Here is a 23694-nt window from a genome sequence, read left to right as displayed (position 1 = left end):
TATCACTGCTTTGGATAATACATCAATGAAGATATGATTTAGTTCTCTTGAATACTGAGATTAAATGCAGCTTGACTAATAAAGTATAAATTATTAATTATTAATATAACAATTCATGCTAAAAGATATGGTCCCCACTGTCATTAAATTTGCAGACGCAGTCAACCCATGTGATGGTTAATTTTATATGTCAACTTGATTGGGTTATGAGGTACCCAGATATTCAGTCAAACATTATTCTGAGTGTTTCTGTGAGGGTGTTTTTGATGAGGTTAACATTTCAATTGATAGAATGGGTAGAGCAGGCTGTACTCCCTAATGTGAGTGGGCCTCATCTAATCAGTTGAAGACCTAAATGGAACAAAAGGCTGCCTCTCCCCTGAATAAAAGGGAATCCCTTAGGCCTGCTGGTCGTCAGACCTGAACTGAGACAACTGCAGATTTTGAACCTGCCAGACTCCATAATTGAATGAGCCAATTCCTTATAATAAGTCTCTTTCTTTATACATCCTTTCGTTCTGTATCTTTGGAGAACCCTGGCTAATACAGCACACCATGATGACATTTTGCTATTTCCTGGGTATGGGTAAGTGGTGGTGCTCAGAATTTTAGAGATCATATTATGTATACATATTTGTCTTCATGGGCTTTTTTTTTCTTTACATCACATCACATGTCTTTTTCTATATTATACAGTGATTGGAAAATAATATTGAATACTGTGCATTTCATAACGTGGATATGCCATTTCTCTATTATTGAACTTCAGGTTATTTTCAGTGTTTTTTGCTAACATACATAAAGCTTCAATGAACATCTGTGATTGCAACATTTGCCACTCACTTCTGATTATTTTCTTGTGGTAGATTCCTAGAAAGGGAATTATTAGGTCTGGTTTAGGCTCTGGCCAGCAGTGCCTGGGAGTATCTAGGTGACCTGAGCAATATACCAGACTGTAGAAACTAAGGAGCCCCTCAAATATGAAGGATGATTAGTTCAGGTTCAAGAAAGTGACTTAAAGATATTTACCTGTCCCTCCTACCCATCGGAATCTGTTAGAAATGGAGCGCTATGGGACCAGACTTGTAGATCTATCTCTACCACCTTGCTCAGAGGTTAACTCTGTCTGCCTTGAAGAAAGGCTCTGAGTCAGAACTCCCTTTTTTCAAAACTGGTTCCCTTTCTACTCCTTTCTGAAGTCATTGAGCCATACAAGACCACTCCAGTCCTCCCCTTGAGCAAGATTGTACTTAAGAACCCTCTGGATCTTTTTCTTTATCAAAGCAACTAATGGTCAGTATCTTTCTAGAGTTTGAATGACATGATGATTGTGTCTTTGTTAATCAGCAACCAAGTTATCAATGATGAATTAGATATTCTTCTCTTAGGAGTATTTGCATTTCAAAGAAGTATTACTCAAGAAACTGATCTTAAATCTAAAGAAACAAATCTTTACAGATGGTATTTCACAAGCTATATGGTGATCTGGTTGGGATCTAGGGATGGTTTTTGTTGAGAAACCCATAAAATGTCATCAAAGAAATAAAAGCCTTATGTAGTAGCAAATGAGAGGGTCTTGAGTTACAGTCATAATAGTTCACATTCATTTGCAAACACCTTCTAATACTTAAAATACGGTGCTTTATATATGGTATGTAATTTAAAATTCAACAGCCCACCACATAGCTACAAGATAATAACAGGGGAAACTGAGGGCAAGGGGAGAGGAAATATATAGAAACTCTCTGCACTTTCTGCTGAACTTTTCTATAAACCTAAAATAAAGTCTACTGATGAAAATATAAAGTTCAGCAACACTGTGAAGTAGGAATTTCCATCTGTATTTCACAGTGGACAAAGCAGAGACACAGAACAGAGCTAAAGGCAAACTCAGATCTGTGTCTAAAGACTGAGCTCATGATCCTACCTGCGGAAGGAGAGCCCCAAATATACCTATTTATACTTTTGCTTCCCATTCATCTTTAAGGACCTTAGACAAATTTGTACCTGAGTTAGGAAGGGGGAAAACGTGAACCAACCAACCAACAAAACAACATTCTGAAAATGTCAGCATGTGGACCCACAAGGGAAATGTACAGACTGAGAGAACCCAAATCTCCTTGTCTAGTCTTCCCTTTCAATGGCGAAAACGTAACTGTTTTAGAGACAATGTTTCATCACTTGGAGTCGGTTCTAAACTAATCAAGTGACTCCACCTTTGGTATAGAGATTTCCCTCTGCCAAGAATAAAGAAAACCATTCTTCTCTGAGCCCGAGAGTATAATCAGTGGAGAAGATGCCGGCAATTCTGATGAAAGATCCACCATCAGTGTTTGTGATGGCAGGGAGGTGCAGGAATCTTCCGAAAGCCTGAGATACTTTCAGCAGGCATGGGGCCTTTGAGGCAAGACCATTTACCCAGAAAACTGCCTGCTCTTTCGGCTTGGTAACCATGGAGTCTAGCCAGAAGAGATTTTGGCTCATACTCATCCTTTCTGAACTCCTCTGAAGAGTAAAAGAGAGAGAGAAGGGGGGATCCCCCCTTTTTTTGTAAACTAAAGTAAATAAAAATATATGCTTATGGATATATATATAGAGCATATATTGGATAAGTATAGAGCTCTGATTGTATGAATAGAAAGCTAGTTATTTGATAAATGTAAAAACACACATACACACAAAACCTTTTTTTACTTATTAAAATGGATTGAGACCTCATAGTTCTAAAGCCAGGGCATATGATTTTAGGTTACCTTCTCTGGTCTGGCACCTTCCTACTGCTGGCAATCAGTTTGGCGTGCAGGGTGAGATTTTTGAAGAGAGGTCTGAGTTTGATTAACTGTGCCTTTATGAATAACATCCTCAGAGAATTCCAGTCCGTGTTCAGATTCCTGAGTTCGGCAGCCACGGCACACTAGTGTATGGCTAAGCTGTTCCTTGTAACAGAAGATTCTGACAGGTCATAACTCTTCCAACCTAAAGCAGTCATCACCATTTTTGCAGGATGAAATTCCTAATATTTTTATTTTCCTCACTCTCCAGCTGATTTGTCAGTTTATTGAGAAGTACCAAATCCATTTTGATCTGTAGTTTGCTCCCTTCTGGGAAGTGGCCAATCAGACCTAGACTAAGGATGTTCTCAGAGGATCAAGAGGTACCTAATTAGAGGGTTAAGACAAATAGAAGAGAAGGGGGAAATCCCTAATAATTATGTACAGCTGATGTATTTCCTACTAGTTCAGTCTCAGAGTCTTCATTTGGTGACAGTTGCTGTCTGTGGATTCCTTAGATCATGGAGAATCAGCCCTGGTAGCATGCCAGTGCCACGCACATGGCGAATCCAGCCACTGGATGAACGAACTTTCCTGGTTGGTCTCTTTGCCAGTTGGTAAAATGCATTTGAGTGGAAAAATCAAATGGCAACTGATGTTTTTTCCTCTCAACAGAGACCGCCAAACGGGAAAAAAGAGCCATTAATCTTTCCTGTGTTAATTAAGAACACTGGATGCCATTATGTAACCATTTCCTTTGGAGTCACACTACTCATTTGAATCCCAGGTCAAGTCTGTTGAAATTGTAATGGTAGAAGGCGTTATCATGTCACAGGGTACCATATTACAGCATGATTGCTTTTCATTCTACATGGTGCATAAATCAAAATAAATTTTGACTAACCAATGGTGTGAGTTATAATTGGTATATGAGTATATATTTTTATGAAAAGAAAATGTTCCAATTACAATATACTACATTGGTAATTGAGTAAATTTTCTCTTCATTGTGCTATTAAAGATGCAAGATATTCTTATTATGTTCTGATTTGCTACCTCTTTTCTGTAGAAGAGGCAAAAATCTCAGTGCTATCCTGTCATACGCATGTGTGTTTTGGAGGGTAAAAAGAAGTTTATTCTTTTTTTTTTTTTTAACTCAGGAATTTCTCTAAGAAAATGATTTCTAGAAGAGCAGTCATCTTTACGGAGTTCACTAAAGTGGAGTAATCCACAGTTGCTAAGCAATTGTCAAGTAGATGAGTTTATTTACAATTCCACTCAGCCTTCTTTCCTTTTAGGAGCTTCCCTCTTACCCTAACTTCCACACCAGCACAATATCTCCATTCAGCTTTTATGGACACTACCTCTTGCTCTGCACCTTTCCTATTGTATACTTTTCCCTCCACACCCTCATCAAACTATAGCATTTATTCCTTCAGAAACAGTGGGCAAAAAGAAATAAATAAGATTTTATTCAGCACCAAACATCTCACCAGCAACAGTGAATAAAGACCTTTAGATTTCTATATGAAACTTATTTTCAACTCAGAATTTCACTTGTAGTCAAACTCAATCAAATGAAAGGCTATAATAAAAGTCTTTTTCAGAAAGCAAGGCAAGGTCTCCAACTGTTTATCTTCCACAGATCCTTTCTTAGAAAGTCAATTAGATATGTATGCCTGTTAAAATGGCTATGCACCCAATTCCCACTGTATGTGGGGGGTGGGGTGTTTCCCATTAAACATCAGCTGGGTATCCTACAATTCAACTCAATTTTGACACTATCTACTTGAATATGGCATCAGATCCCACAGGTTAAAGTTCAGGTCTACAAGACTTCCCCTCTCTATCCCCAGTTACAAGTCCAGGTTGTTACTTGCACTTCTGACTAACCAGCTATAAATTGGAGGACCCCACAGCCCCTTCCTTGGGTTTGATTAATTTGCTAGAGCAGCTCACTAGATTACTGATTTATTGCAGATTTCCAACATACCATAAAGCATATTAAAGGATAAGAATCAATAGCTGAATGAAGAGATACATAGGGCGAGGTCTTGTACAAAGGAGCTTCTGTCCTCATAGAGTTCTGGCCCCAGCATGGTGTCATGTGGAAGTTCTCTGGTACCTCCACCTAAAAGTCCTCCAAGCACCCTCCCTTTGGGTTTTTGTGAAAGCTTCATTACCTTGGCCATTGGTGATTGATTGAGCCTCCAGCCTCTCTCCCTTCCCTGGAAATCAGGGGGTGGGACTGAAATTTCAACCCTCTGTTCATGGTTGGTTCCCCTGGCAACCAGCTTCCATCCTTAGGTGCTTTCTAAAACTCACCTCATTAATATAAACCCAGTTGAGGTGGAAAGGGACTTGTGCTGAATAATAGGATGCCCATTTCACCTTTATGGCTCTGAAGCAATTTCAGGAACTGAAGATAAGAGATCAAATATTATGACAAAAGTTGTCCCTATTATTCTTAAGATATTCCAAGGGTTTTGGGAGCTCTGTGCCAGAAGTAAGATGAACAATGAATAAAGACCAAATTTATATATTTGTTACATATTATTTATTATATTATGTATGTATAGATAATATATATTTCTCATTATGAATCACATTATCATCCCTATAAAACAAGGAAGTAAATCAATAAAAGCAAAATGGTTTCCAGGAACCACTGAGTTAAAAGAATAGAGTGGCATCTTAGTCCAGATTCACTGATTTGAAGCAGCCCTAGCAAATCCAGATTGGAACAGAGGACTAGAGATATCTAACTCTGGTGGAAACAATTTGAGTTTCTGATAGAGGTAAAATACAGATTATAAAAACAAAGACAATTCATTCCAATTTGATTTCAGGATCATTTTTATTTAAGTGGCTTGAGGATTATGATATTGGACTATGATATATATGCCATATAATAAAAATGTAAACATAGCACACTATGCTCTCAGAGTTGAATAATTTTTATATGGGCATGATGTAAAGGCTATTAATTGTTTTTCAACTTTTAGAATCAACTTATAAACAAAGTACAGAAGACAACTGTATTATAGAATGAAATATAAATATTTTTATTTTAGAGAGAGGAGATGTGGAACAAGTAGTGGGGTACTATTGTCTTCATTTCACAAAATGGGAAGTTGAGGTTCTCTTCATGCTTAAAAAAAAGGCACTAAAAACTTAAGCAATGCTGCTTGAAGTTGCAAAGTAACCAATGGTGGATCTGAGGGCTGTGGTATTACTCTTATCTGGAGTAAGTAGTGTCAGTCAGGATTCTTAATGGTAAGCAACAGAAACCAGCTCTGGCTGACTCAAGAAGAAACTGAAAACCTCCCTTGGAGGACTGGAGAAACTGGGGCTTGGTGGTCAGGAGCAATTTTAAAAAGCCACATAGCAGAAGTCGTTTAGAAGCAGAATTCCTGTTGACTGAGCACAAGGCAAGGATAGTTTGTAGTTTAAACACAGCTAGCATGGGAGGCTGGGTGCTCTGATTAGCCACTGCTACCCAGGAACTTAATCTCACCATCAATGTGCCTCTGAGTGTTCATACCACTACCTGAGGAGAACAGAAGGTCTGGGCTTTCCGAATGCTACCGTTTCCTGGTACAGTACAGACCCTGGTGCCTGGTGGGAAAGTGAAGTCATCCCTGTGTTGACCAGGTGAGGGTCCTGGGAATAAAAGGACTGCCTGTGCTATGCTTCTGCTTTTCCAGTTTGAACCCCAGAGCTATGGGATGAGCTCACTAGCCTGTCACCAGGGAACACCTCTCTTCTGTCACCCACCTTGGGGTCAGCCACAGCCTGGGAGGGGCAGGTGTAAACTCTCTTTCTCCAGGGCCAGGATTATGTCACCTCTTTTATCACCACCAGGGTGTGTCTCCTGAAGCTGGCAAGGAAGGCAATAAACGTAGTTCAAGTGTGTCATTTTAACATCTCAAACAAGTACTTAATTTCTTTCACTTTGTGATGCTTTTGAGATTTATTCTTTTTTTTTTTTTTTAATTTGAGAGCATAACATCAGCACTGGATGTCTAGAGAGACACTTGACCTTGAGCAGGCCATTAAACCTTTCTGGAACTCAAGTTTCCTTATAAAATAGATGAGCTTTCCTGTAAAAGTCTTTTCATTTAACATCCTATGCTTCTATGACTGAGTTCAGTAGGTCCATTTAATATTCCTGTGTTTTATTTGCAATTTTTTTCCTCTTTATGAGAGGTATTTTTGATAGTTTCAAGTTTTAGGAAAAATATCTCACACACCAGAGCTGCCCTCGGATTGCTCAGGGTCTGCTGGGAAGTTAGGTGTGACCCTCCACAATTGTAACAGAAGGTAGAATCTGGTGCGTTTTGATTTGGGGGATGAGATGCCTACTTAGATTAGGTAATTCTTAAATTTATTATTTGAATGACGAAATTAATCTGTACAGAGACAAAGAGCTTTATTAAAATATCAATGACAGGATATGAGGCCCCAAACAGCAGCATTTTATTTAAACATTTTCACAGAAAGTTTTTATGTGCAGCCAGAGTTGAGAACTACTGCTCTTTACAATTTATTAAAAAGTTGAGAAATAATTTAGCTATAGTCACTACACATTCTACAAGCAAATTTGGGCTACATAGTATAACAAAATAGTTTTCTGACTTGTGAATTTAGTTACATGGAAAAAACTTTTCTGGCAAACAATTGCTTAAAATGAATACTTCTCAAGCTTTTTTATCTCATGACCCATGATGTTCTTAAATATTATTGAGGATGCAAAGAGCTTTTGTGTATGTAGGTTATATCTAAGGATGTTTACTATTTACTGGTTTAGACATTAAAACTGAAGAAATTGAAACACATCTTATATTAATTCATTTAAAAATAACATGAACAAGACTCATTACATGCTAACACCAAGAACATAGTTTTATGAACAATAACAAAGTATATTCTCACAAACAATTTTGTGAGAGGAGAGGCACTTTCACATTTTTATACATCTCTTCAAGACAGCTGGGTTCTTGCCCTGCTCTGCATTCAATCGGCTGTGATATCTCACAGGAAATAGCCTCTGAAAACCTCCACGGGACCCTCCAGAGAGAATGAGAGACCAAGGCAAATGAAGTCTTAGCATTATCATGAAAATAGGTTCAGTGACTTCAATGAAGAGTCTCAGTGATCACCACTATTGAAATCTTTATGTTCATTCTCATAATGGTTCTGTCATTTGATAAAAACAAAGCAGTTGAGACCTGGGAAGATAAGGAACTTGCCCAGGATCACATGATGGTGACAACAGGGCTGGGATTTGTTTCCAGGTGGTTGGCTGCCGAGTGGGAGCTCTGCCACTGCACATGTCCCCTCTCAACAGTTCAGAGTACTTAATGGCCATTTTATTTCTTCACTCATCTACTGTTGATGTTGATAGGACATTGTTCCCCTTAAACTTGTTTGAAGAACTTAATAAACTCAAGAATAGTTGTTCTTAATTTTTTTCAAATGTATCAAGGCAACTTTATAATTCCTTTTGTTAAAAATCTATATTGTTGAAAGTATTACGTATGTCCCCTTCCCTCTCCCCCCCCCCGCCATTGACCTCTTCTAGCCTGCCCTGCCCTCTGTCCCCCCTCCCCCTGCCCCAGGCCTTCACCACACAGTTGTCTGTGTCCATGGGTTATGCATATGTGCATATAAATTCTTTGGCTGATCTCTTCCCATCCACCTCCACCTTTCCTTTGAGATTCAATAGTCTGTTCCATGCTTTTATGTACCTGGATCTATTTTGTTGCTCACTTTATTTTGATTATTAGATTCCATATATAAGTGAGATCATGTGATACTTGTCATTTGGATTTAGGAAGAGAATAGTCATAGTATACATAGTACACATAATGACAAGATACTTCTTAACTCTTTTTAAAAAATAATTGATTTGTTTTAGAGAGAGGAGGAAGGGAGAGGGAGAGAGAAACATTGATTGGCTGCATCCTGCATGCCCCCTACTGGGGATCAAGCCCACAACCTAGGCATGTGCCCTCACTGGGAATCGAACCCAAAACCCTTCAGTGTACAGGAAGACACCCAACCAACTGAGTCACATGGGCCAGGCCTATTCCTTAACTCTTTATTGGTTTGGTTTGCACAGTGAACTGGTACCTGACATGGTCTTGAGGGACTCTTCATATAGTTGAATGTAACATCTTCTGTTTAACCTTTTGAATGAGAGGAGAACACAGCTATTATGAAGCCCTTCAGATTTTAGAATTATCAAGGAGATCGATTTCTTGGGACAAAATGGGAAGGAAAAGATAGAGATTAATTCTGATCAATTAGAGCTGTCTTAATAAAATCTTAAGATAATTTCATAACATAAAGGCATCCAGATTTTTAAAAGACATTCACAAAGTCAGTGTTACATAGCAAAAAAGGAAAACATCACAAAGGAAATGGCCTTGGGCCTCAGTCCTGAGAGCAGAGGCACCAACAAAATCTGGCCATTTTTAAAGGGTTAAAAGATGTTCACTAATTCCAAAGAGAATATTTAAATAAAGCAAGAGAATCAGTGTCATCAACTACATTCAAACAATCTCTAGCCTTGCCAGTCAGTTTAATAAGCAACTCACCTTCACTCTTTTCTTGGATCCCTAAGGTTCAATCTACTTCATTCACTAGGGACCCACTTCAAGTTTTCTCCTGTCAAGTTCTCATTGGAGATTTAATTCTTATAGTATAGGATGCTACCTACCCTCTGTATAGCCCCTGTTTTTCCTTGTACCCTCTACCCCTATCCTCTTGCTAACTCCAAATTGTATGCATTTGTGAATATTCTATCCAGGGAATGTATATATAAATAGACAATTATAAAAAAAAACAGAAATAGAAAGAGGGAAAAAGAATATTGGATACTATACCTATGTTTATACTCAGTTAATAGCAGAGAAATGCCAAAGAAATAATTTTACCTATCATACTGGCAAAAAAAAAAAAAGCACTAAGTAAATTGGTACAGCTATCTAGAAGGCAGGTTGGAAACCGATGACAAAAGTCCTGAAAAATTAAAACCTTTTATCCCAGAAGTTCCACTTCTAGTAATTTGTGCTCAGAAAGAATTGAAGAAGGTGACAAAGTTGTGTGCGCTAAAATATTCATTATGAAATTTTAAAGAGGTTGAAAATTCAAGAACCTGCTGGGCCAGACAGGTCATAGAAATTGCTGAAGAGGCTGAATGTTTGACCACAGCAAGTAGCAAATTATTAAGTCGAAAGGCTTTGAGATTTTTAGAAGCATTAAGGACCAAATTAAACATCAGTTTTACACAAATTTTTATAATGGTCAAAGCCTAGAAACAATCTAAATGCCTGAAACTCTGTGAATGTTAACCAAGTTATAGTACAACCACTCAATAGAACACTCCTTGTGTATAAAGTGGGAATACAATGCCCTACAATTGTATGCTCACATGACAACATGTCCTTAAATTACCTACCAGATGGTAGGTGTCAATAAGTGTTAGTTTTTCTTCTTTTAAATATGCATTCTCCTAGAGAGAGATGTGTTAGGTTTCTTCCGGTTACAAGCCACAGAAACACCACCCTCATTTAAGTTTTTAAAAAAAAAAAAGACACATTTATAGACTCACATAATTGGGAACATCAAGTGTGGATGGATCTAGACCTTCAAAAAATACAGGTCTCTCTGTCTCTCTAGCTCTGTTTCTCATCCTATTGGTTTTATTCTCAGGCAGATGTTTCCCAAGCTGTGGTGAGTTCAGGTGCAAATCCTATCCAGTTTGCAACCTCTGAAATTAAGTATCTTCTTCAGTGGCTCTACAAATTCCTAAGTATAGGTCTTTGTTGGCCCAGCATTTGGTCGTGTGCCCTCCCTGAATCAATCACTGTGACTCAAGTTGTGTTAAGAAGCCAAACCTAAAGCTGTGGGATCTTATACCTAAGTCCATGTGCTGACAGTGGGGGAATTTAAAAAACGTAAAATCAGAATGTTGTATTCAGGAGAAAGGAGACAGGATGCTGGGCAGAACAGCAGTTGTTCACTGTAGCAGATGTCAAATCCTATCTTTACCCCCCTAATGCATTCATTGTCTTGAACATACGCATGCACATGGTAGGGTTTCAATGAGCAGCTGTTCTACTCATGTTTAAAAATTGCCAGGGGCCTACAGGAGTGTCCCTTACAATTTTTTTTCTCCTTAGGTGGGTGTCATTAATACAGGTGTGCAAACTCAACTGTTAACAACAAACCCCATCTGGGTTCCCTTGTTTATCCCTACAGCGCTATTGCAAATTATCGCCATGAGAATATAGGTGTTCTTTCAAGTGTATTATTATCTTCACCACCTGCTTGTTGTGCAATATGTAATAGTAAACACCATCATAATGGAAGTCACAAACGGTAGTGAATGCTCATAGCAAATAGAGATAAACAGTCAAAGATGGAAACATATTTTTATATGAACACATTTAAAACAAATCACAGAGTCATCTTTTAACAAGGACAGGCCAACTAATTATTAGGCAAACGTAACTACATACATGTTCAATATCATAAAGGAAAATCATATTCCTGTATAGAGAATGCCCAAGGCAATATTTTTTTTTCTTCCTTTCTGGAACATAACTTCATTCTGTGGTGTATTTTTCTAGCGGTGTAATGAGCCAATTTTAGGGGAGATGAAAGCAGGGAGGATGACAGGATTGGCTCTGAGGACTTCATTCCTGCAGATTTCCATCACTTCTACCATGGCATTCCTCTTGTTAACCTCAAAAGACCATGCATGATCCAGTGGGGGTGGATATTTTTGCCCCATTGCATATCCCTCATAATGAGCCATTTGTGTCATGAATTTCTCACCCCATCCTCCCACCCAGTATGATTTAATGTCTTCTTTAAGTGCTAACCTTAGCCAACCTTATTGTGTGCAGGAGCAAGGAATGCCCCTTTCTGGCATTTACTGAAATTAAAGTCTGTTAGACTTTAGACACTGGGCTCTGCCTTTTGGAAACAAAAAGCAAATAAACATATGCACAAAGCTCAACCAAAAACCCTAGGAGTATTCTATGTGCTGAAAGAAAGCCCCTCTGAGCCTCCTACCCTATGCCCAGGCTTTCTTCCCACCCCCTCAACCCCTCCCTCACACCCCTCTCCCACCCCAGGCAAATAGTATAGCACATTTATATTTTTGTGAAGCAGTTTTCCTGAGCAAACATGTTTGGATCAGTCAGTTTAGTTCCCTGGAAAAAAAAAAGGCTGTGTTCCAATTGCTCTCCTTCAGGGCCTGCATTTGGGAAAAATCCTTGCTCCAGCTTTCTTCTCACCGGGTGCTTGCAAAGTGCAGCATGAGAGAAACAAGGGCACAGGGACCTGCAGGCTTGGAAAAGTCAGGGGCCGGGCAGTAACTCACACTCTGTTTCCAGGCAGGCGGGAGCTCTAGAGTTCTTCGTCCACTCCCACCTAAGGGCACTTGTTAGAGGAAAGTGTGTCCACTTAGATCTGGGACCTGGCACCACGTCTGAACACCAATCTCAACCCATCCATTCACTCAGTAACTCATTCATTCATTTTTTTAAAAAAGAAAAGCAGCCCCAGCTAAATGACCACTGTGAGCCTCTATGCTTTGGGTTGCCGTGAGGTATGAATGCCTGATTAGAGCACTCAGCACAGAGCCTGGCACCTAAGGCAGCTTTCAGAACAAAGTAATTCCTGAGAATCCTGTTTATTAAGAGTAGAAAAAACATGACTCCGAATTCAAAGGCGGTTGAGATCATTCCTTCATGTTCTATTTGCCCTGTCCAATAAGGTAGTCACTAGCCTTAATTAAAGCTAACTAAAATTAGACATTCAGTTCTTTATTCATTTGCCACAAGTCAAGTGCTCAACAGCCACCTATAACCTTAGTGACTAGCAAATGAGGGCAGATACTGAGCATTACCATAGTCACAGAAAGTTCTACTGGACAGCAGTGTTTCGGTTTCATTTTCCATATTGGACTATGCATACTTCTCTTGCTTAACGGTATCCCAGAAAATACTCATTGGTCTCCTTCTATGCACAAAGCCGTGTTGTGTTCTGTGGGGTTACAAAAATGAATATCCTTGCCTTTAGAGACTGTATGCTTACCATCTAAAAGGAAAGGGAAGAGCGCTCATAATTAATGACAATAGATGCAGTTTATTGGTGGCTCAATATTTATTAGTATGTGCAGTACACAGGACTAATAGTGATGGATCGCTACATGAATGATAGGTCTCTACAAGAAAGAAGCTTCCATTAAGAAGAAAAACTGTAGGGGTTTCTGAATTCTAGGATGGAAGTAGAAATCAGTCCATGTGAGGAGTTCCTAAGTTCTGAAAGCTTTGTCTTTAGAAAGCTTTATTTATAATCAGCAGATATAAAGCAAGTACCTATCCATTCTTCCCAGGGAAGTTCTGAATGGGAAAACTAGCAAAATACCTATGCTTAAGAATAGTAAGTCTTTTGTTGAATAATGGAAAAAACAACTTTCAGTGTGAGCTAAGGGCATTGCTGCTAAGATTATTAAAACACCGACACATATTTTTGTTTCTCTGCATTGGTAGCTGGATACTAGTTAAATGTTTACAGATCTGGACTCGGGGAGAAGGATCATACAAAGAGGATTCTTGGGTGAGAAGACGAATGGACTTTCTATATTACAGCAGCCAGAGGGGCTGGACACAGGGGCAGCCACAGAAGTTCGTAGGGGCAGTAAGGCTGGTGGGAGAAGTAATGAGTGCTCAACACTTTTTCCTTTCCTCTTTCCTATTGTAGTTTCTTCATGTTATCCTCTGGCATTAGTACATTTGTCAACATGATTCCCCCCTGTGTGCTGTGCTTTGAAGAAAAAAGTGAGGGGTGCCTGTCATAGACTATTTGCTTTGGGGCTGCAAGGAGCTGAGCCTCAGTCACAAGTGAGCATGCAGTGTTGAGAAAGATGCTGGAGCAGCACCCAGAGTTCACCTTGAAGTTCATCCTATATAATAAAAGGCTAATATGCAAATTGTCCCCTCTACTGGGAGTTCTACCAGGGGGTGGAGCCGGCCAGCCAACCACCCATGAACCCTCCCCCTGGCCAGCCCCACTCCCATTACCCCCCCAATTGGGGGCGGGGATGGCCAGCCAACTTCCCCCGGCCCCTCCCCCCAGCCAGCCCAGCCCTATCAGCCTCAATCAGGGGTGGGCCAGCGGACCCCACCCATGCACGAATTCGTACACCATGCCTCTAGTATTTTTATAACACAATTGATTGGCATTTTAATATGAGAATGTGGTTATTGTCAACCACAATTTGATCACTTGCAAAGCAGGAAATGAGGCCATGCCATCCTAGGGAGATCCTTTTAGACATTTTTGAGATGAGTTGGCTTTTCATAGGATATATATATGAAACAAAAGGGGTGTATATATATATATATATATATATATATATATATATACTCAACTTTCCAATGACATAAACAAATAGTATTGGGAGAAGATGATTTTGATTGGATTGAGTAGAAAGATTTTTATGGTGACTTTTGTGTTTGTTAGTAAAGGCCTTCCACAAGTGGCCTTAATTTCACCAGTTTCCAAACAATTGCACTCTTATTGAGATGTGGAAGGTATAGATATGCTCTCTGTCCCATTGTGGAATCCACAGTCTACTGAGGGAGTCAGAGAGTGCCCTCCATATTGCTTCTCATCCACAGTCACAGAAACCCCTCTTGTAGCTAAACACACTGTCACCTTAAAAACACCTCATTTATCAGTTCTTCTTTAGCATCCGGTGCCCCTAACTTCTGGCTAGCAAAATATCAAAGAAATAGGCATGTGCAACATCTGGGTGTGTCTTAGAATGATGCCCCCCTTTTGTTTCATTTCCTCTTCCTATTGGCATAATGAAGATTTGGTGAGGAGCCATTTGAACTGTGAACAAAGCAGAATACCCCAGGAATGATGGAGCAGTAGCTAGGAGAAGTTTGGGTCCTGCTAATATTGCAGGGCAGAGCTGCTTTATCAGTCAGAATTTATAGGTGAAAAGAGAAAATAAGCATCAATCTTCTTCAAGCTGTATTTCTTGTGGTCCTTGCTCTATCAAGCCCAACTAATCACATAGCAAAGTCTATCACTGGAAAAGGAACTAGTACATATTAAGCCTTTGGTATTATTACTATTTTAAAATACTAGTGGAGTTAATTTTAATCATTATATGGAATAGTCTAATTGTACATTAAAACAATAATAAAATTAAATTTTGGTTGAAAATATATAATAGTCTTTCAAATACTCATCCTATAAAAAAAGATATTTTTATTGATTTCAGAGAGGAAGGGAGAGGGAGAGAGATAGAAACATCAATGATGAGAAAGAATCATCAATTGGCTGCCTCCTGCATGCCCCCTACTGGGGACTGAGCCCACAACCCAGCATGTGCCCTTGACTGGAATCAAACCTGGGACCCTTCAGTCCGTAGGTCAAAGCTGTATCCCCTGAGCCAAACCAGCCAGGGCACCATAAAACTCTTGAAGTGCCCACAAACAGCTAAATGGTTTAAAGTTTCTCAAATGGAATATATCTAAGCTTCTTCCACAAGGAAATCACTGCCTTGCCATTTTAAGACACAAATTAGGAAATGCCTAAAAGAATCCTTTCTCATTCATGTGATTCAGAAGTCAGCTTGGGTCAGCTTGCCCTTAAGAAGTGTTGTCTTCCCAAGATTTCTTTAATTGGTAAGGTGTTTGGTTTCTTTTAGTTACATCTGGCTCTGGTTTCTGGCATCTGCCAATGTTGTCCAATCCGCATCCTGCAGGTGGGTAGTTATCTCTTCCTTTCACAACCCCTTCTGCTTGATTTCCTCCCTCCCAAGTGCACTCGCATGTGACAGCATGTGTGATAACTAGGGGTCCAGTGGCAATGGTGGAAGGATCTGGAACAATCCAGCAGTTCTTCCAAACTGTATATTTGGAGACTTCCCAGTTCTCCAAATTCCCTCTTGGTCATTTTTTTTTTTTTTTTTTCGTAACAGATTCCAGCCACCCAACCCTTGTGTGTTCTTTATTTCATTTTCTTTTTTGTTTTCCTCAACTTGACTTACAGTTGCCTTCTTGGACAGAGTAGTCTAGTTTTCTCATTGTCATGTTATCTAATTCATGTCCTCAGGGCTGCACTTTCCTTCCCTAAATATTTTGTCACACTATTTCCCTAAAAGTGACAGTAAACTCTGGTGACTACTGACTACATTTGGACCCATCAGCTATTCTCATGGGGGGAACAAAATTTACCTTATTTTGTTGTTAGAGAGTTACTTTTTTTGGTCTATGATACTATAGCTTAAATTTCAGACAAATTTTATGATGCTCTAACTTAAAAAAATTTAGATTAGAATTCAATTTGGTATACTGAAATCTTAAACTGCTATTATGCTGTCTTAATATTATTGCTTTTCTTCCAAGTGCTTGTCTTATCTCATTCCTCGGGATCATATCCATGAGGATGATAGGAGGTCTTCAAGATCTTCACCTCTGGTGTGCTACTGTAATTCCAGACTGGTTTCCTACACCACTCATGTCCCCTGGAATAGTTCTTTATTCCTCATCTGTTAGCTTTTCTTTCCATTCCATTGTGTCTAATTTACCTACTCCTTATTAAGCCTTGACTCCATACACTAAGTCAAATGCATTCATTACCACCACAAAATTCTTTTAAGCATTTTTGAGACATATTCTGTCCATTGCCTCCATGTCTCCTACAGCTACCAGTACAAAATTCCCTCAAAAAATATTTGTTGCATTAAAAAGAATATAAGAAGTATTTCTTCTGGTTGCTAAAAAATATATTTAAAATATCAGTTCTCAACTTGTGGAGGAATCCAATTTGTTCTCCATAGCAGATTCCCAGAGAATTCAAGGTCAGATCCAGGGAGTTTCTGGTTACAGAATTCTGTTCAAGATAATATCCATTTTTCTCTGCTAGTCAAATTTAGGTGTTTATCTAAGTATTTTATGTTCTCATTAGAACTTGCAAGATTGATTATATTTTTCTCCTCTTTTTCAATTGACCTTCCAGAGCAATAATTTTCAACTTTTTCCATCTCATGACACACATAAACTAATTACTAAAATTCTACGACACACCAAAAAATATTTTTTGCTGATCTGACAAAAAATAGGTATAATTTTCATTCATTTACACCAGATGGCTATTGTTGTGTTAGCTGTTATCATTTTTTTTTAATTTGACAATCTAAGGGTAAAGAGCTCAGTGCCCCTGATTACATGGTCAGGTATTGCATGTTTTAAAAATTCTTGTGGCACACCGGTTGAAAATCACTGCTCAAGAGGAAAAGGTCAGATGTAGAATAGTATGTTAAGACTGAATTTTGAACATGTTCAAAGGACAGTTGATATTGCTCATTTTTTTCCTTTACCCATCCCCTTACCCCAGTGACCTGTAGGACCCTGTTGGCTCCTTGTGTTTTCTCTTGGGTTCTATCATTTTAGATTTAGAATTTCAGAGAAGAGAGAATATTAAAGGGAAGATTTTATTTTCCATGTTCTGATATATGCAGATAATTTTCAATGCTTTTAAAGATTTTATAAATGGGTTATTAAAAGTAAGTACTTAATTAGTAATGGGTGTTTCCATATATTTACTTTTCAGGGTAAGAATTAAAAAATATATATCCTGTCAAGTCCTTTACTAAGAAACACCCCCACACCCAATGTTACCTTTGGAGACCAAAGCACATGTCATTGTGCCCATAAGTACTTAAAACTACTCTGTCAGTCTGCAGGCCAATCATGGACAGCACAGGGGTTGAGCAAGAGCGCTGTAGGTGAAGGTGAAGGGATGATCACGTATGGATATGTTCTCATTTTTGAGGCAAGGAATAGCACAGCTCCATTCTGCACTGCAGGGTTTGTAGGAACCTTTACAGGAAAGCCTTTTAGTGTCAGACTGTGGGCACTAATGTCGGTTGCTTAGTCCTCCTTCCTCCAGTCAGTCTTTTCTGAGGAATTTAGCTGGCATCAGACTCCTTTTCTTCTGAATTTCTATAGTTGTTTTAGTCTACCACATAATCTAAACCTCAATTATATGCTTTTTTAGTTTAATGTTGTTATAATTGTGTAGTGCTAGAAGTTTTCATGGCATTGGAAGAACAGAAAGGCTTAACATTAAATGCTGGCTTACTATTGACTATGCAATTGGCTTTGCCCAAATCATATTCTCTCTGAACCTGTTTGTTGTATGAACAATGGGAATGAAAACTTACTTTGCTGGGTTTTGGAACTTATTTTCTAAAAAGCATCTTTTGTTAAGTATTCCCTGAATAAATATTAGCTACTATTATAAGTTGTCATATATTTTTATCTCCTCCAATATAAATGTAAGTGGTATATTCAGAAAATATGTATCAAAAATTGTGAAGAGTCTGAAATTTTACTCTCGAGCTAACAATTTAGTCTACCACAGTTTTATGGATGCTAATAGAAGGCATGACACTCCTGGGTCAGAGACAAGACAATTTAGTGCTGAGAGCAATAGCAGTAGACAGAATATCAGCATTTTCATACTAATTTTTCAAGCCCAAATTCCCACTGTGAAGAGGGCCAGACGGTGCCTGTAAACACAGTGAGTTGCTTTATAAGACAAGAGTTAAGGAACCGAGTTTAAAAAGAAGCCTATCTGCCATATACTCCAGAGGGAGCCAGTTTCCAAAACTGTAAAGAAACCCATCCTTTGTTCTGAAAGACATGAACTCGATCTTTCAAGACTGTTTGCTATACAAAAACGCTTAAAAATATAGTTGGGAGTAAAGAGAAAATTTGTGTTTTATTCATAAGACATACAAAAATGTCAGAGACTCACCCTCGCTGGTGTTGCTCAGTGGTTGAGCATCAACTTATGAGCTAGGAGGTCATGTCATGGTTCAATTCCCTGTCAGAGCATATGCCCACACTGTGGGCTCGATCTCCAGTGTGGGGCATACAGGAGGCAGCTGATCAATGATTCTCTCTCATCATTGATGTTTCTCTCTCTCTCCCTCTCCCTTCTTCTCTGAAATAAAACAAACAAACATATTTTTAAAAAATGCCAGAGACTCATGGAAAAATTACCTTCCAACAATATGATTTATAGGCTATAAGCAAAAGACAACTTTGTTTTACTCAGTGCATTTCGGTTATAATATAATACTTGGGATTGGACTTACTATCCTATAGTAAACAACTAGAAAGCCGAAAAAATACACGTGGCAATGGTTTCACATATTGAACAGCAGACAACAGATCACTCTGATCCTGAGAGAAGAGAAGTGAGTGAGGGGAGCCCTACCACTGCTTGGATCTCTGCTGAGAGGCTTGTCTGGGCCTCAGTAATGATGAGAGCATTCCAAACCAAGCATGGCAGACTTGCTGAGTGAAGAAAGTAGGAAAAAAGTTCAGGGAAGCTGAAGTGCCTGGCATTTTTAGGGAAGACTATCCAAGAAATGGGAGATACATAGAAAGAAAGCCCCCAAAATCTGTATAAGTCTTTTTAGATGGGAGATAACTATTATGCATATGCACAGGGTAGAACCCATGAGACTAGACCATGAAAGGATTGGGGAGCTTTAAATTAAGTAGTTTCTAGAGTTCACCCAGATGAGAGAGACATTCCAGTTCTAACTGCCCAGAATAGAAAGTCCTTGTTAAACACCTGAGCTGTTAGTAAAGACCCCAGAAAAGCCGTGCTGTAATGGTGGGCCTATCCTGTCATTAGATCCAAGCTATTCTAGACATCCTTTTCAAAAACTTGAAAACAAGCCTCAAAAGAATACATTGGTGCACTAGCTGGTTTGGCTCAGTGGGTAGAGCATCAGCCTATGAACTGAAGGGTCCCAGGTTTGATTCTGGTTAAGGGCATGTACCTTGGTTGCAGGCTCCTCCCCGGCCCCAGCCTTGGTCGGGACACTTGCAGGAGGCAACCAATCAATGTGTTTCTCTCACATCAATATTTCTCTCTGTCTTCCCACCCCCCCTCTCTCTTCCACTCTCTCTAAAAATCAATGGAAAAATATCCCTGGGTGAGGATTAAAAAAAATAAAAAGAATACATTGATTACATTATCTTACTGTCTGCTGAAACAAAAGCCAATAGCTTTTAGAGAATACAATAAAATCCAGCACTTGAAAACATAAAAATCACAATCTAATAAAAACTCACTATACATACATAGAAGCAGAAAAATATGACACAATAGCAAAAAAAAAAAAAAATAGAAATAACGTAACACATCACCAGTCAATAGAAACATAGCCAGAAATGACAAAGATGATGGAATTAACAGAAGAGAACTTTAAAGTATCTAATATATTACCAAAAAAGGCTCAAGAATTTAAAAGAAGGCATAGCATAATAAATGGAAAAGTGGAAAACATAAAAAAGTTCCAAATGGAACATTGAGAAATGAAAAATAAATACCTCTAATTAAAAATTTTACTGTAAGGGATTAAAAGCAATTTAGAAATTATGAAAGAAATGATTGGTGAAATTGAATCTGTATTAGTAGAACTATCCAAAATAAAGTAAAAAGGGGGAAAAAGGACTAAAACTTTTAACAGAGCCTCTGTGATCTGTGGGAGACAGCACATGTAATTGGAAACTAAAAAGAGAGGGTGGAGAAGAAATATTTTAACAAGCAACAGTTAAAATTTTTCTAAATTTAATGAAAATTAGAAACCCATAGATTTAAGATTCTCAACACACCCATGCAAGATAACATACAGAATTTGGAAAACTACTATTAAAAAAAAAACCTCTAGAAACTACCAAAGTACAAGACACAATATGTACAGAAGAATAAGGATAAGAATTGGAGCACATTTCTAGTCTGAAACGATGCAAAACAGAAGACAATAGATTTACATATTTTAAATGATGGTGGGGAAATAAAGTTAATCTGGAATTCTATATCCAGCAATATTATATTTTAATAATTAAAGATAAAATAAATAATTTCGCAGATTCAAAAATGTTGGGGTCATCATCCCCAGTAGACCTGTACTATAAAACATATTAAACAAAATGCTTCAGGTAGAAGAATAATTGTACTAGCTGGAAATTTATATCTATACCAAAAAGAGCAGAAATCGTAAATAAGTAGGTAAATGTAAAAACATTTTTTTCTCATTTAAAAAATTTCTTTAAAATGTAATTGACTAAAGCAAAAATATTAACACTGGAATTGTAGCACTTACAGATAACAGTAAGTTGGAAACTTTTTTACAGAACACACCACCATACATGGTCATGCAGCTCTATGCAGAAGGAGAAAGCTGGATTTGGCTGGCATCCTAAAGTCACTGATTTCATAGTCTATAACATTGTCAATTGAAAAGAATAAATTCCCTTTGGCAACTTTCAGACAACAGGTGACTTATGACTAAAGCTGTGAAATAGTAATAATAATAATAATAAATAATAATAATAATTAATAGCTATGTAAAAATGCCAATAGATTGCAACCAATCTTACTAGTAATTTTTTATTTTATAACTTTAATTAAACACTTTTTACATACAGGATAAGTATCAGCATCAAATGGGTAAAATGCATAATCTAAACTACATTTCTCTTTTGTTTCTTAGCCTTTGTGTATTTTAAAGACTGAAATAATGAAACAGTCACAGGTAGATTATAAAAATACATGAGAGAAATTAAAATAACTTAAATAATTGTAAAGAGAATATTACTACTTACAAAAATACCTTCATTTATATTAGAATATGTTTTTAATCCACATAAGTGGAGCAAATACTATCATATTTTGGGTGGGAAATGGACATACTCTGACAATGATGGTTTTCCCAAATCCACATGTAATAAACCACTCAGTGGATATGTTTGGTTCCATATTCCACAGATTTTTACATCCTAAATAATTCATTGGTTCTCCAAGACAGAGACTCACAGCCATTTAAAATTGACATTTGAAAACTAATTCTATATTTTTGAACTATTATATAGGGTTTAATTAAATCCAACAAGATTTTTTTAAAGGCACCTACTACATGAGAGATACTAGAATTACGAAGATGAATAAGATACGATCCTTGCCTTCAAGAAACTGACTGTAAGAGGGGAAACAGGTGCATATACACTCTTATTGCATCTAATGGTAAAAAAAAGAAAATCGGGGATGAGGGAATGTGGGGAAAATAGACAATTTTGGCAAATAAGGTTTTTGTAGAAGGCTTTGCAGAGGAGATGCCATTTAAAATGGACACTTGAGACTAAGAAGAATGTCACGGCAGTAAAATATACAATTTTCCTTCGTTGAGGTTTGAAAATCTTGTATGAAAACGAACTCTAATGAAAGAAAACTATTTTATCACCTCTATAAGGGAAAACATAGCTATAAGTAAACAATCCCTTTTACCTCAAAATGAATTTGTTAAACACCTACCATTGACTTGATTTGGAGAATATCCCTTTCTTCTTATGCTCCATTTGTGAACTCAAGGAGCTAGGAGCTGCAATGAATGTTTTAATTGGCTTAGAGAAGTCCCTTTATTAATAGAGACAGTATCAAATGTATAAAGAAGAAAGCCTTTCGGGATTGGAATCTTGTTGCAGGATGAAATATAGTCAAACTATAAGAAAGGAAGAAATGTCTTGAGGAGGCACAGAGTCACCATACTTCAGAAAGAGCTCAGACAGATCATTCTTATTAGAAGAAATAAGAACCTGCTGAATTGAAATGTCATGACCTTAAGTAAAATGTTTACACTGGCACAACCTGCTTTGTCTGGAGGACACACAGTATCCCTAGGCAATACTGTCCTAAGAAGACCAGTCTTCTCTCACGCCCATTTTCTCCTGACACATACAAGACTCTCCTTGGGTGCTTAATCAAGTCCAAAGACCCAGCATTGATTGCTGACTTCTAGTCACATGAGATTAAAGTGGGGTTCCTTTGGGGCTGGAGGAATCCATATTCACTGCCCAGACTAGGTGATCCATATTTCCTGTCCTACTGTAATTGTGACCAGGGGACACCACTAAAACCCACAGTCTAGCCTGGCTGGCATTGCTCAATGGACTTTCGAAGCAGGAGGTCATGGTTCGATTCCCAGTCAGGGCACATGCCCAGGTTGTGGGCTCGATTCCCAGTCGGGGGTGTGCAGGAGGCAGCCGATCAATGATTCTCTCTAATCCTTGATGTTTCTACATCTCTTTCCCTCTCCCTTCCTCTCTGGAATCAATAAAAAAATATATATTAAAAAAAAAAAAACAATCACAGTCTAAACAGAGTCCCCTCCCACCTGTTGCTGGTACCATTGATACAGCCAGAGCTTGTTGTTGCCTCCTCCTAAAATCCTAGTAGTCCTGGGTCTTCAACTACAAGCTCAGAAAGTCCTTGGCACCCACTTGCTGTAGCTGTGAATGGTGAAACCACAGCTTGGTGTGGTGCCTGCTGTGACCGTGGCTGCCCTCAGAAATGTGGCTTGATAGCAGTCTTGTGCTCCGGTCCCTGCTGCTGAAATACATCTCTGCTCAGAATGTAGGAGTTTCTTACAGTGTTTAGAAGGTGGCTCCTTTTCTCTGTGGAACACTGGGTTCCAGACATTCTGTGTCAAAATTGTCCTGGGTTCTATGGATTCATTAGCACAGTCACTTCCCCAGAAGTTGATTCTAGAATGGCTGGGTCTCAGGTGTTGGCTTAGGCAGCTGTTTTCTTCCCAGTCCTTGGATACCAGGTATCTACTGGTACACCATCACAATAGATTCTGTCTCAGGTGAATTTTGTCTCGGTAACTTCATTTCCTTTTCTGCTTGACCCTTAAACTGGGCCATGTCAGATTAAGCTATGTTTCAATTTTTTTGGATTTCAAAGACAAGGGTCGAAGTCTATTTTCTCCTCAGAATGCCCTATTATCTTATGTAAATTA

General features: G+C 38.4%; 1 long non-coding RNA gene across 1 annotated transcript; it reads right to left on the bottom strand.

Annotated features, from left to right (window-relative positions):
* Nucleotides 1-7690: 7690 nt before the first annotated feature.
* Nucleotides 7691-23375, bottom strand: LOC129149665 (uncharacterized). Its single transcript, XR_008556521.1, has 3 exons — nucleotides 23322-23375; nucleotides 8907-8962; nucleotides 7691-7841 (listed from the first exon to the last, which is right to left on the bottom strand). It is a non-coding gene; the product is annotated as an uncharacterized LOC129149665 (long non-coding RNA).
* Nucleotides 23376-23694: the final 319 nt, after the last annotated feature.

Source organism: Eptesicus fuscus, chromosome 7, assembly GCF_027574615.1.
Source record: "Eptesicus fuscus isolate TK198812 chromosome 7, DD_ASM_mEF_20220401, whole genome shotgun sequence".
NCBI classification, from domain to species: domain Eukaryota; kingdom Metazoa; phylum Chordata; class Mammalia; order Chiroptera; family Vespertilionidae; genus Eptesicus; species Eptesicus fuscus.
The sequence above is the reverse complement of the archived record's forward strand: the minus strand, read 5'-3'. Positions and strand labels throughout refer to the sequence as shown.